This window comes from Peromyscus leucopus, chromosome X (genome assembly GCF_004664715.2).
Source record: "Peromyscus leucopus breed LL Stock chromosome X, UCI_PerLeu_2.1, whole genome shotgun sequence".
Lineage (NCBI taxonomy): Eukaryota > Metazoa > Chordata > Mammalia > Rodentia > Cricetidae > Peromyscus > Peromyscus leucopus.
In genome coordinates this window covers 28,380,715-28,391,995 of record NC_051083.1, presented here as the reverse complement: position 1 = coordinate 28,391,995, position 11,281 = coordinate 28,380,715, and the positions used below count along the sequence as shown (strand labels likewise).

Sequence of the window (11,281 nt, the reverse complement as noted above, 5' to 3'; positions counted from 1 at the left end):
ACTGTAGTTTTGTTACTGTTATGAATCATAATGTAAGTATCTGATATGCAGGATAGCTGATATGAGACCCCTGTGAAGGCCATTCAACCCCACAGAGTTGTGACCCACAGGTTGAGAAGTGCTGATCTAAAGGAACCTCTTATGAACCAACCAATATCTGGTATTTTGTCATAAACCTTTGCCTTGAACACTGTCTCCATCTTCTGCACATTCCCTATATTTATATGCTAACTAAATCTCTCTGCCTTTAACTACCATTCCCTAACGTTATTGATTTACATACACTTTCTCTCCATAAAATCATCTCTAAGACTCAAATGTCAAGTTCAGAAGTTAGCTTCCCAAAAGTTTTCCACCCTAACCCCACTTAGTGCAGTCACCCTCCTACTGTAAGTACCCCAAGCACATTCCACCTTCCTTTGATTTGCAAGGTTTGAGTTCACAGTGAGTACAACGGTCCCCCTTCCCTAATATCAGTTTAAGAAAGGTTCTCTATCTCTGCATTCTGGCCATTCCCTTCATACACATATAACAAGTAATATTGGTTGTTGTTGTTTTCATTTGTTTACTTGGTTTAATAATGCCCAACACTTTGCCTAGTACCTAATATGCAGTAAACACATGAGTATGAACAAATGAATCTATTATCCAAAATGCATTCCCTTTATAGTTCATTGGTCCCAAAATACTTAATGGCCAATTATTATCTCCTTAATATTTGTAGCTCCCTGCCATTGCCATACATAAGCAAATATTCAGTAAGTAATTAGGAAAGCACCTGTTGCAGGAAGGCGAGCCTTTGCTACAGTTGTGCAGCGAATGGTGAGCTCACAAGGTTCCAACGAATAGTTCCAAACCAGTGCCCACACAGAGGGTCCTGATAAAAGTCAGTGAGTCACACACGATTAAAAGAGCATGAATGTAAAAAAGGAGGGCTCGCAGGGAGATGGGGGAATGATAGCAGTGGGAGGGAGTTAAAAGAGGATGGGGTAAGAGTAAACAGAATGCATACATATATGTGTATGTGTGTATATATATATATATATATGAAATTATCAAAGAATACTTTTTAAAAGGACACATTACAAGAAAAAAGAAAACGCCTACATTCAAATTGTGGCAGTATTGATACACTCTCACTGAGTACCAAGGAGAAAAAAGAATCTTTAAAAATTTTGTGTCAGAAGTCCTTATACTAGCATCATAGGATCCACCTTTAACATATTATTAAAGTCCACAAAGTCTGAAAGATTTTTTAAAATTTTATATTGTTATTTAATTCATCCAGGAAGTCGAATATGGCACACTGTGGTTCATCAGAGTGTTATCGTTAAACCATATGCTGTCTCTTCCGCTCATATCCGTCGTTTTTTGTTGTGGTGTATTTTTTTTTTCAATCAGTTTGGTTTCCAAGCGATTTCTCAGAGTGACAGTGTTTAACTCAGTGTGGTGATAAGCATATCTGACTTCCTCCCAGTGAGGACTGTTCAATGTTCTAATGACAGCAGTCAGCCCTCGGGTGCTTTCAAAGTCCTCCTGCATTCATGTACTATGTATATGGGCAAAACTTAATATTGTAATATTCATTTGTGCTGAGAAGATGCATTCATGGAATAATTGCTTGCTTTCTAATGTATTGCTTTTCCTGAACCTGAGACTTTATTGGCCATAATCTTCATAGTATGATGTAACTAAGTGTTAAATTCATTGTCAAGGGCTAATAGGAAAGCAGAAGATGATGTTTCCGACCTTCATAAACAAAAGCAAGCTAGCCTCATAGAACACTGTAGAAGCAAAATTTTTAAAGCAATTTGAAACAGAAAAGTGGAAGAAGGGGGAGAGAGGGAAACAAATAATAGTGGGAATGCATTCACAGGTTCACACTAAGAAGTGATACATTACTTGAGTCCTCTTTCTGGCCATGCCAGCTTACAATACTTCACATTATGTGAAATCAGAATACATCATAGACTTTTGCTAAATGAATTTTTCTAATTTTCATTATCATATTTTTTAAAGTCCATCCCAAAGTGATTATTCCATCAAAACAGCAGATTAATAATTAGGATGTTCATTTAATATGGAAAACAGTAACAATGGGAGGAAATTATGACCTGAATGATAGCTATTATTCTTTAATTATAAAGAAGTAAATAAGTAAAACATGTCATTAATATATTTCCAATGTTAGAGAAAAAAAGGATAAAAAGTACATTTGTTTCAGCAAAACTGCATGTGTTTAGTTATATAAACTTACTAATTTGAATTCTATTGATCAATACATAGTTGTTTTAGTCTACATCTGTACAAGTTAAGGGAAACCCAATAAATACTAATGTCTGTAGGATTTAGACCAGAGTTTTGCTACATTCAGAGAAACACAATGTAAATACCAATGCCAGTCTTTGCTCAAGGCCCTTAAAACAAATTAAAAGATGTCCACAACAAACTTCACTATGCTTATTTTTAAATTATCTTACTTTACTTGTCAACTAATATCTCAAAAATTATCAGTTTCTCACTTTCTCACCTCAGAGGAAATCTCTTTCTACAATTTATATTCTGCCTCCAACAATCGATAGCCACCTCTCTTTCCTTACATTCTACACTTAGCCTTTCACATAACCTAAACATTTTTTAGTTAAACATTTTTAGTTAAGCATTCCTGAAATGAATGTTGAACACAGCTTCTTCTCTGAGAACATGCTCCGTAATTCGCCAAGTGAGGTATTAGAAGACAGGGTATGTACTTCTCCCTTGTCTGGTCAGCCTAATTTGTATGCAAACAAATTTTCATATGTTTATATGAAGTGGGGTATATTGCACGAGGTGGTGTGCACACCCATGAATATGTATGATGGAGGATGTCAGGTGTCTTTCTCTACAACTGTCCACTTTGCTTTTGAGTCCCTCGATGACCCCCAAGCAGAACTTAAAGGCTAAACTGACTGGCCAGCAAGCCCCACCTGTCTTCCCTGACCACTCTATGATTGGGGTAGAGCAGTGGTTGTTAGCCTTCCTAACGCTGTGACCCTTTAATACAGTTCCTCATGTTGTGCTGACCTGCAACCACAAAATTACTTAAGTTGCTACTTCATAACTGTATGTTTGCTACTGTTATGAATTGTAATATAAATATCTGGTATGTCCAATGGTCTTAGGCAACCCCTGTAAAAGGGTCCTTTGACCCCAAAGGATCATGACCCACTGGTTAAGAACCACTGTGTTTCAGGCACACACAGTCACACCTAGCTTTTACACAAGTGCTAGGGATTTTAACTTGAATATTCTCATTTTCACAGCAAGTATTTTTACTTCTTTAAGCCTCAATTTTTTTTTCTTTTAAAAGACATCTATAGGGAGCTGGAGAGATGGTTCAGAGGTTAAGAGCACTGGCTGCTCTTCCAGAGGTCCTGAGTTCGATTCCCAGCAACCACATGGTGGCTCACAACCATCTGTAGTGAGATCTGGTGCCCTCTTCTGGCCTGCAGGCATACATGCAGGCAGAACACTGTATACATAATAAATAAACCTTTAAAAAAAAAGACATCTATAAAGTCTGCAAGATGTATGATTAACTTTAAAAATGCAAATTGATGAACAATATGAGTATTGTATTGGAGTAAGAACAATTGCTGTGAAAAGGAGAATATCCAAGTTAAAAATCCTAGCACTTATGTAAGAGCTAGGTGTGGGCTGCATGTGCCTGAAACACAGTGATTCTCAACCTATGAGTCACTACCTACCCCTTTGAAGGTCGAATGATCTTTTCACAGGGGTCACCTAAGACCATTGGAAATATCAGTAGAGTATCCTACTATTTGTGTTCCTACAATGGAATGTGTACATACTTTCATTACGTAGAATAGTTTCCCATACATTTCAAAAGACAGTAGGATGGTTGACTCTAAGGAGGTAAGTTTTGGGAGTTACATTTTGATCTTGGACTGACCAGCCTCCTCAGCTGTGTTACCTATTTGTTAGTTACAAACTATTCAGGCTGTGCATTAAGAAAAATTTTATAAAAGGTATGGGAGGCAGCAATATGGCTCAACTGATACAGGCACTTGCCTGATGGTTTGAGTTCAATCCCCAATTGCAGTATGAAGAGTAAAAATTCTGAAAAAAAGAAAACCAAACTTGGAAACTTACATCCTGTCTGTAAAATTTACTATAAAGTTATAGCAATCAACATGGTATAATGGGAGAAGCAGCTCCGAAAACTTACCCTCTGACCTCCACATGAATGTCAATATGAATGCTGGCACTGAATATAAAAGCTCAACAATAAAACTATTAGAAAAAATAGACCACTAAAAAATGAACATTCTGCTAGTGACCCACTGAGCCATCAAGAAGGGACTGAGTGAAACCACTGCTTTTGGGTGAAGCGGCAACATGTTGTGTTGTTTGCTTCAATCAGTGTTGGGACAAGAAGAAAATGAGCAATCATGCTCAGACCTGGAATGAAAACAGAAATAGCTCAGGTGTATCCAGAATGTATAAATAACTCCTACAAATGAAATTTTTAAAAAGACAACTCCCCCCCAAAAAAAGAGTAAAAAACTTGAATAAACACAACAAATGGAGCATTTATCAATAACCAATAAATGCATGAGAAGATGCTCACACATCACAGAAATACAGATGAAAACAATCACGTACTCACTAAAATGGCGAAATTGTTTAATACAAATTTACATTCTTAAAGGTAACTGCACCAATGGCAAGGACTCAGAGCCTTGGTAAGGACTCATTTTTGATGGGCATCTAAAATGATGCTGCATATGGACATTTCCTAATAAAATTGAACATAAAACTAATCATAATACATGTTTCCTTCCCTGGAAGTGAAAAATTGGGAAATTAAAGCACATGTCCTCAAAAACATTCAAGTAGAGAATTTTTGTTGCCACTTTATTCAAAGTAGCTAAAAACTACAAATATACTGGGTGCCCATCAATAAAAGAATGGAAAACAAATTGTGGTATATATGCACAATGAATTTCTACCCAGCAATAAACAGGAAGGAGCTTGTAATGCATAAGGCAACATGGAAGGGTAACATTATATTGAGTGGGAAAAAATCAGATACATGGGGCTCCATGTATATGAAGTGCTAGAACAGAGAAAACTCATCTATGGTGATGAAAATCAGGGCAGTAAGTGTCTGATGAAGAGAACTGACTGGATAGAGATGAAAAGAAACTTTCTGGAATAATAGAAAATCTAGTACATTGGAGTGCCAGGTACAAGGGTTTAAATATTGTGAAAATTCATTGAATTATACACGTAAGATTGGAGAATTTTAGAGTATGTAATTATATATCACTGAAAAGTTAAAAAAAAAAAAACAGAGACAGGAGGAACAGCTGGGTAAAACATGTTTATGACATTGTTCCATGTGCTGTTATTTTCCTTAAATGATGGTAGCTCTGTGGAGCGCTATTTTTAGGATAGAAAACATAGAGGTCGGAGCTACATCTCTTTAAGTTGCTTCACACAATCCCAATCCCACTGCCAGTTATTAGAGAGCTCGGAAGAGGATAGCTGATGATGAAAGAACAGAAACTGGAATTTTAGTGCGGGGGGGGGGGGGAGGATAACAGAAGCTGAGACGATAGTAAGTATCTTAGAGCATTTCAATTTAAGGCATATTGTTTGGGAAGCAATTTGTACCACAGGAGTGTGCAGAACGTCAGTTAAGCAACTGCTACCTCATAGAGGAAGTTTGGGTTTCAGTTCTTCTCTGCTGTGGAGTTCAAATCATGCCATCTGTTATATGCATTTAAAAGAGATGCCTCGCCACTGCTGGTGTTTTATTTTGTCTGTCAAAACTAGAGAAGGTAGGGCAATAGGTGATATAGAGATGATATTTCAGTGTTGTCTGAGGAATAATAAAACATGAGGACCTGTGACCTGCTCATCTTTTAAAAAAGCTGACATGATTAAATGAAAACGATCAGTTAGAACTCCTACTTCATGAACAACAAAACCTAAAAATAGAAAACAGCTTCATTGGGTCAGTCAAGATTGATTAGAAAGAGAGGGGGAACTTTTCTGTGGCACTGTTAATTGATGTCCATGCAGATTGCATCTTGGGAGAAAAAAGTGCAAGTTTACTCAGTAAGCTCAAAAGGTGACAGAAAAGAGTCAAGCAATGCAGATCGGTAACTCATAGATCTAGTTGAATATTTGTAACATAGAAAGGTATCTTTGAACCAGTAAGCTGGCTCAGCAGGTAAAGGTGCTTGCCACCAAGCCTGATGGCTGAGTTCAATCCCTGGGAACCACATGGTGGAAGGAGAGCACAGACTCCCACAAGATATTTCTCTGTGTGTCTCTGTCTCTCTGTCTCTGTCTCTGTCTCTGTCTCTCTGTCTCTGTCTGTCTGTCTGTCTGTCTGTCTGTCTCTCTCTCTCTCTCTCTCTCTCTCTCTCTCTCTCTCACACACACACACACACACACACACACACACACACACTTTCCCAGGCACAAATAAATGCAACAGATACAAAGATCACAGTAAAACACCTAAGTTTTCAACTCCAAAGAAGTCAGTGGAAAAAAAAAAGATGAGAAACCTTGTATGTATTTGGAAATTTTACCTCTAAATACCAATGAAAATCTTCCATAGAGAGATATATCAGAAGCATGGGACACATGGTTTTATAGGAACATCAATGGCCATGGTGATGCTCTAGTTTTTCCTCTCAGATGTCCACTATCTGGACATGTAAGAGCAGGTGCTTAGGTGATCTGCCCAGAGATGCTAGAGAAACACAGTAAGAAATTACTCATCAATCCATTAGACCAAAAGACTGTGGAGTTATTCTGTGGAGTACCAAATAAATGGAGATAAATGGAAATTACTGTTATTATTTTCAGTGATGCTGTCAAACTTATCTTAAAAGATCTTTTCAGATCTTACAAGCATTTTGGTACATTTGCATTTTCAAGTTTTGATAAATAAATGATAATGTGTCCTTATGATAACGTATCAGTAAAATATGTAGGAGAAAACAACACTTTGCAAATTATATTCAGCTCTCCCTTTTAAGGTTTACCCATGATGGGATCACAGTACATCTGAATCCAAATATCTGCTGTAAAATTTTATATTATTTTTAATTTAAGGCTGGGAAAAAAATGGCCTGAATTCAATCTCTAGGACCTACATGGTAGAATGATAGTAGTGCTAAGTCCTGTAAGTTGTCCTCTGACATCCATATGAGCACTGTGGCATGTGTGTATTCACCTAACTAACTAAATAAAAACAATTAAAATGTAAAAAAATGTACAATCTATTTACATGTATATAAGTACCTTGATCCATCTACACACAGTGCATTATGGTATATGTGCATACATGGGTGTGTGCATATATATGTGTGTATGTGTATTTTTTTATAACCTATTTCATTTTTCATACTGTCTTCAAGAAAGAATATCAAATTACATATGCAGCTTTGAAAGATTTCTGTTGAACATATAATGCTATCATGGCATTTTTAATAACATGAAATATTCTTTACAATGTCCTGTATATACCATGAAACTATCATTTGTATTTAATGTTTCCAATCCTTCTGGAAGAATATAACATAATTTGTTTGACTACTTCTATGATGTTAGACATTCAGGCTAAATGGATTTAGTCTTTCCTTTAATAAAATCTTTTTTATTTTTTTAAATTTAATTTTATTATTTTTATGTGTCCGAGTGTTTTGCTACATATATGTCTGTTTGTGCACCACATGTGTGCAGTGCCTCAGCAGACCAGAAGAGGACGACAGAGCCCCTGGAACTGGAATTACAGCCAGTTGTGAGTCACAATGTGGGTGCTGGGAATCAAACCTGGATCCTCTGGAAGAGCAGCCAGTGTTCTTAATCACTGAGCCTCACTTTAATCTCCAGCCTCACTTTAGTATTTCTTAAAATCAGGTTTCAACAGGGTTCCTGATTTTTTTCTTCTTATGCTAGATTCCAAAGTGTGGCTTGATATTACAAATAATATCATCCCCTCTCAAACTAACAGAAGAGACTTATCAACAACCAGTATTTTGAAAATGTGCTACTAGTTTAAAAGTTGCTAAGAAGTCCTCCAGAGATTCTGAGAAAATTTACATATTGCGGTTGCATGCAACTATGTGTAGGCCAGTGCTTAGACCAGGCTGATCTGACAGGTTAGAACCTTGGTCGTGATGAATGGGATCTATATTCATGCCTTAAAATTCTGTGCTTTTTTTTTTTTTTTTTGGCCTGGTAATGAAACTGGAAACGATATGACTCCAAGATAGATGAGGGAATCCTGGCAGAGATGAGGCACTCTCTGGCACATATCTAGACTGGCCCATCTGCTGAAATTATTGTGTCTATGCATGGAGGAACAAACAAACAGAGGCAGGGGAGAAGATATGTATAAAACAGCAACTTCTAACTTATAATAAGTTTCAGTCACAGTATTTCATGGTACAAAATAGCTAAGATTATATCAGATAGCAAGGGTGAGAGACAACATTTTATTGAAGGGTATAAAACTATACTTATATAAATATAGAACTGTACCTTTCATAGTTTGGGAAGATAGTATTGTATGAATGTTATTGGCTACATACATGCCTAAGTGAAAAATAGTTATCAGGCTAATTGGTATTTTAATTGAAGTATAACGATTCTCTTCAATAATCAAATGTTAGACATCTATTATTTTTAGTTTTCTGCTATTTTTACTGCTGACTGGACACCCTTGTGATTATTATTATTATTATTCTGATTAATTTAAAATTTACTCTTTAGCACATGATTATAGTTAAACCATACAGGAGTCACTATTGATCTTGATAGACATGGATTTAGATATAAAATTTTACAGCAGATATTTGGATTCAGATGTACTGTGATCCCATCATGGGTAAACCTTAAAAGGGAGAGCTGAATATAATTTGCAAAGTGTTGTTTTCTCCTACATATTTTACTGATACGTTATCATAAGGACACATTATCATTTATTTATCAAAACTTGAAAATGCAAATGTACCAAAATGCTTGTAAGATCTGAAAAGATCTTTTAAGATAAGTTTGACAGCATCACTGAAAATAATAACAGTAATTTCCATTTATCTCCATTTATTTGGTACTCCACAGAATAACTCCACAGTCTTTTGGTCTAATGGATTGATGAGTAATTTCTTACTGTGTTTCTCTAGCATCTCTGGGCAGATCACCTAAGCACCTGCTCTTACATGTCCAGATAGTGGACATCTGAGAGGAAAAACTAGAGCATCACCATGGCCGTTGATGTTCCTATAAAACCATGTGTCCCATGCTTCTGATATATCTCTCTATGGAAGATTTTCATTGGTATTTAGAGGTAAAATTTCCAAATACATACAAGGTTTCTCATCTTTTTTTTCCCACTGACTTCTTTGGAGTTGAAAACTTAGGTGTTTTACTGTGATCTTTGTATCTGTTGCATTTATTTGTGCCTGGGAAAGTGTGTGTGTGTGTGTGTGTGTGTGTGTGTGTGTGTGTGTGTGTGTGTGTGTGTGATATGTGGGGATATACATGCCATGCCTTGCATGTGGAGATCAGAGGCAGCTTTGAGGAGTTGATTCTCTCCTTCCCCCTTTATGTGGATTCTGGGGATTGAACTCATGTCACCAAACTTACAGAGCATATGCCTTTACCCACTGGGCCATCTCACCAGTCTGAATTATTCCTATTTTTATTTTTATTCTACAATAAATATAATCTGAGAACAAAAATTAAAGTGATCATTGGGACCCCAAACAGGGACCCCAAAACATCTTGACCACACACCTGCCATAACAGGCTTACTGGCAGGCAACACCCAGATCCAGGAAAAGCCTTAAGCTGACACGACCCAGGGATCCATCAACCCAGGGATGGGGAAGTGCCTAACATCCCAAACATTCCAACCGCTAGATAAGGTGGGGAGATGTCCGTGAGCCTAGTACACACCTATTTCCCCTTCTTACCAAGATATCCCTAGACAATTGTCAGCCAATCAGGGTCCTGAACCCTGGAAATCCCCTCACCCCAACCTCTGCTATGATAAAAACCCCACCCCACCTGAGCTCAGGGCTCTCTGCTCTCACTGCTGTGTTAGACAGACAGACCAAGCCCCAGAGCTTGAAAAATAAAAGCTCTTTGCTTTTACATACAGAATTCGGTCTCCATGGTAGTCTTTTGGGGGTCCCCGAGATCTGGGCATAACAATCATTGTTCAAAAGATGCTCCATATTTTACAAAGACAGGTATTTTGTCTCTCATTTATCTTTATCCTCAATTACAATGTATGGGCCTCCAATATAAAGTTTCCTCACACTGCTGTAACAAAATATCCCAAACATGGAAACTTTAATGTCACATTTCTGGAGACTGGAAGTCAGAAGTCAGTGTGTCACAAAGCAGAGCTCTTCCCTTGGCAGTCTCTGGGAGAGTATCTATCATCATTTCTAGCTTTTGGTGGTTGCCAGCAACCGTTGCCATTCCTTTACTTGTCTGTGTATCACTCCAGTCTCTGCCTGCGTCATTACATGGCTCTCCCCTGGGTCTGTGTTGATTTCCTTCATCTCAGGAGGATTTGGTCTTTGGAGTAGAACCCATGTTAATGTAATATGGCTTCATCTTAACTTGTCTATATCTGTAAAGGCTCTATTTCCAAACATCACACCCACAGGGTGTGTGGATTAAGACTTCAACATATTAGTAAAGAGGATCCAATTCAGTGCACTCCTTGGACTCCCCAAACTCATGTCCTTCCCACATTCAAAATATGTTCATCCCACTCCAACATCCAAGAAGGCTTGCCTCACTGCCCTCTCCTGTCTCCTGCCTAGCCCACTCTACTCTTGAGTTCTTGTCACTGAATCTGTGAACTAATTTCAAGTGTGACTTTGCCCAACAGTATTGGACAACCAGTGGCTATATTACCAGGACAAAAAAATAAAGCAGAATAGCTCAATCCAGATCTTTGCTTTCACAATTTCTCCTGGTGAAATGAAGCCAAAGGAGGAATCCTTGCTTGACTGAACCCCGACTCCCAGCCTCGCCACAGGACAATTTTATCAAGTGCTTTCTGGAACAATGTAAATAATGTGGCTTTGCCACCATCCAGGCTTTGTGAGCACTACTCTGGTTATTTGGCCGAGCAGTGCTCTCTGGTTTTAAAATCATACTGTTAAGCCAAATGTTCCCATGTCTGCAGAAAAATTAATATCATCCCATCAGGAGGGGAGTTATAATTCACAGTTCA

At 37.6% G+C, this 11,281-nt stretch overlaps 1 non-coding gene across 1 annotated transcript; it reads left to right on the top strand.

Annotated features, from left to right (window-relative positions):
* Positions 1 to 4,313: 4,313 nt before the first annotated feature.
* LOC114702954 lies at positions 4,314 to 4,436 on the top strand. Its single transcript, XR_003736071.1, has one exon. It is a non-coding gene; the product is annotated as a small nucleolar RNA SNORA21 (small nucleolar RNA).
* Positions 4,437 to 11,281: the final 6,845 nt, after the last annotated feature.